The sequence below is a fragment of the Protopterus annectens genome, chromosome 7.part0 (genome assembly GCF_019279795.1).
Source record: "Protopterus annectens isolate FY-2018-M chromosome 7.part0, PAN1.0, whole genome shotgun sequence".
NCBI classification, from domain to species: domain Eukaryota; kingdom Metazoa; phylum Chordata; order Ceratodontiformes; family Protopteridae; genus Protopterus; species Protopterus annectens.
The window spans coordinates 359,404,517-359,408,392 of record NC_056739.1 but is presented as its reverse complement, the minus strand read 5'-3'; the positions used below and the strand labels follow the sequence as shown (position 1 = coordinate 359,408,392).

The window sequence follows — 3,876 nt, the reverse complement described above, 5'->3', positions numbered from 1 at the left end:
CATGTAGGACACAGCCCGGGACACCGTCTGGTCCCATTGATGTTGTGTTTTTTGCTTTGGAGAGGCAGCTCTTACCTGGGCATCTGAGATGTCGGGGGGCAGCACTCTGGTGGGATAGATATTTGCCCTTTTGGTGGGAGGGGAGAAGTTTGCTGAACCTGTCAGCTAGGATGTTGGCAATGTCTGTGGGTTCGGTGTATTTTTGTCATTTTGGACTAATTCTGAGCATATCTGGGAATTCCCACAGGTTCCTAACATAACTAAAGAAAGCCTTGTGATTATCCTTAGTGTCCTGTGCAATTTTTCTCTCGAAGCTGGCCTTAGACGATTTTATGAGTGCCCGTAGTTTTTTGCTAATACTGATCAGAGATGCCTTCCCTTTTTGGGATTTTGCTCTATAATGCAGAAGCTTCCTCCTTCTATTGTATAGTTTGTTTATGGCTGGGGTCCACCAGACAGGACGTCTGCCTTTGGAGGATTGGGTCTTGTTTTATTTGGAATTGCATGATCCATGCGTTCCTGAAAGTGTTCATAGAATGCGTTTATAAAGGATTCTGTGGTCTGGGCCATATTTTCCACAGGCCCGGGGGCTTTGAAGGATTCCACCTCGGTTTTGAGGAGTGTGAAATTTGCTTTAGAGAAGTTTTTCACTGTGGTTTTCAGGGCAGGGGGTGGAGTCGGGATGTGAATATCCAGTGAGATTGGTTTATGGTCTGATCTTACCAATGAGGGATACACTTCTGGTCTGGAGCATAGAGTTCCCATGTTGGTGATGATCAGGTCCAGTATGTTTTCCCCTCTTGTGGGAGTGGAAACAAGTTGTTCCATAGCATTTGAGTTAATAAATTCTAGGAACCTTTGGGCTAGGGTGTTGGAGCTAGAGTAATGCTCCCAGTCTCCACAGCTAATGAAGGGGGTGTGTCTGATGTTTCTGAGTACTGTGTACATAGCCTAAATGGTTGTGCATGCCGCACACTGGGAACAAAAAAAAACAGGCAATAGCAGCTCTGTTCACATCTAAGCACTGGGTATGCGTGGCATGCCTCGAGGCTTAAATGGGAAGCCATTAGGAAGGCAAAACAGCAGAATGAAGGCAATCAAGGAGAACTAGCATAGCTGGCAGGGGAAATGTATCAGAATCATCCAATTAAACATGGAACAGCCTAGCACACTACTATAAACTATGCAAACAACTTCCAGTCTGTTTTTTCCCACAAACTCTACATTACCGGTGTAAAAAGACAGGGAAATTTTATCTGACAAAACTAACAAAATGTTAGGGGCTGCTGTTGCTCTCATACATCAATATGTGCAAGAGGCTGAGGGTGGTGAGGATGTGAATGCTGACAACTAACCCACAATGAGGAGAAGGAGAAGAGTGTACAGACTCTGGGTAACCTACCAGGAGTTACATGAACTGGAGATAGTGGAGCGCTATAGGGTGGACAGGGACATTCTACAGCAAATTGTTGAGCTGTGCCGGCCACGCCTCACACACAGAACCAACAGAGGGGAACCCATCCCAGTGGATACCAAGGTATGTGCAGTCTTAAGAATACTAGCCACAGGTACCTTCCAAAGGCCAGTTGGGGATATCATGAGGACCTCACAGGCATCAGCATCCAGGGTACTTTACCAGTTCCTGGATGCCATGTCAGCACATGCCAGTGAGCACATATATTTCCTCAACACCCATGAGGCGTTGACCAGCAACATACGTCTCTTGCACCAAACAGCACAATACCCTGAGGTAGTGGGTGCTATAGCCTGCATGCACATAGACATCAAATCACCACCTGGAGCATGGGGTAGGGTCTACATAAACCGCAAGGGTTTCCCCTCCATCAACTGCCAGGTCATGTGCAATGCCCACGGCATTATCTTGAATGTGTGCTGGTAGCCCTGGAAGCTATCACGACTCCCCCATCTGGCATATGACACAGCTGTACCAGTCATTTGCCAGTGGTGACATCCCATATGGCCACCTAGTGGGGGATGCTGGTTATGCACTGGAGCCGTGGCTGATGACACCCCTCAGAAATGCACACCCACTCAAACAAGAACTCCATAATGAAGCACACGAACAAACCAGAATCATAATAGAGCATGTGTTTGGGATGTTCATGTCACGGTTCTGCTGCCTGGACAGATCCGGTGGAGCCTTGCAGTACTCTCCAGCTACATGTAGACAAATGTTCATTGTATGTGCCATGCTACACAATATGATCCTGTGAAAACAGCTGCAGCAGGAACAGCATGGGGCAAAGCCACACAGCCCCCCACCATTGCCAAGGCCATCACAGGCACAGAGGGACTTGGCAAAGGAACTTCCTGAGCCTGCCCATGTAGGCAGAAGGAGACATGCCCAATATGCCCAGGCCTTGGCAAAGAGACAACGCATAGCACATACACTGACATGGTAGGGACAGAGGGAATGACACTTCTCACTGACTTGCACATACAGTAAAAGGGATGCCAAACATGACACTACAAGTGCTTTACCATGTATAGGGAGTGTACAATATGCATCTGACATAGTCAGTCCTCCAGCACCATCCTCAATACTGGCACAGACAAAAGGTAAGTCAGTCTTCTTATCAATTGCTGAATGGAGTACTATGTTCTGATAGTTGTATCTATGGTATGGATGTGAGCATGCAAGGGAATCTGGTGGCTGAAATGGATGCCAGCAGATACTGGACACCTATTTGGGCAGCATGAAATCCATAACAAATACTGCTGTCAACATACTAGGCAGTACTAGACAAGGTGACAAATCCCACTGCAGTATGTGTCGTGGCCCAATGTTTGTCTATAGGACACACACACGCTTGTCCTTACTGCCAAATGGCCTACAGTTGTCTGTCAAAGGTCTGTGCCTCACCCATAGTGCCAGCAGGACAGGTGTAGATGACCATAAAGAAAGGCTGGCCTAAGGCCTCCAAGTGATGGCAATGGTGAACAGCCCCTCCAGACCTACCCAGACAGACTAAAACAGGTCTGGCAGTTGTATCTCAGTTCTGAAGGGTAAGAAGTCTGAAAGTGAAATGTAGGTCAATAAAACCTAAGATCTGTACACTACTGATATGCCTCCAGTCTGCATGATAGGTCAGAAAACAAAATTAAATGGAAGCCAACAGGGTACCCGAAATACCAGTACAATCATAGCAAATGTTTAAAGTCATTAGGTGTGCCCCCTCCCAATCCCATGTAGAAATGCAGTAACATGTAAGTGTGAGGTGTAATAACAGTGGAGCACAGATTACCTGAGCTGGCTCAATCTACATGATAGATTGTTGCATGTGTACATTATACAGGGGTCCATGTGTTAGGTTGTCGTGTGTTCAATATTGTGTGGAATTGGTCTGCTTGTAGGCATGGAGCTGTGTGTTGGTGGACTATGGGCAGTACTGTGGATGACAGGGCCATGCTCTGACAACTGCAGTGCCAACCACAATGTTTCCTAGCAATACCCATGCCAACAGTCATCCATACTCACTGTCCAGATGTCAATATCTTCACTGTCTAAAAGATAGGCATGCATGAATGTGGGCCCATACATACACACAGTACACAGGTAGAAGTACCCTAGAGAGAGTACATAAAATGTAACTGTCAACTGCACACACCTTTGGAATTGTACATACAGGTTAGCAGCATATTAGTTGTCTGTGTAGTATGGAATACTGATGTAGTCTGGACAATCACTGGCAGACCACAAAAGGCACAGTTATGAAGTAATGAGAGACTACCTATGTCCCTGCACATGGCAGTATAAGGGAACTTTCCCAGCTATATCTGTGAGTCAGCTGCAAGTAGCTTCCATAGCACACATGCACTCAGCTCACCCCACCATCAGCCACAGGTTTATCACAG

The 3,876-nt window shown here is 46.6% G+C and overlaps 1 long non-coding RNA gene across 1 annotated transcript in view; it reads left to right on the top strand.

Moving 5' to 3' along the window:
* LOC122805815 overlaps nt 1-2,828 on the top strand; it is a 6,644-nt gene extending 3,816 nt beyond the window's left edge. The window contains exons 2-3 of the long non-coding RNA XR_006365459.1: nt 1,582-1,585; nt 2,819-2,828. This is a non-coding gene — a long non-coding RNA (uncharacterized LOC122805815). The remainder of the gene's footprint in view (nt 1-1,581; nt 1,586-2,818) is intronic.
* The last annotated feature ends 1,048 nt before the right edge of the window (nt 2,829-3,876 follow it).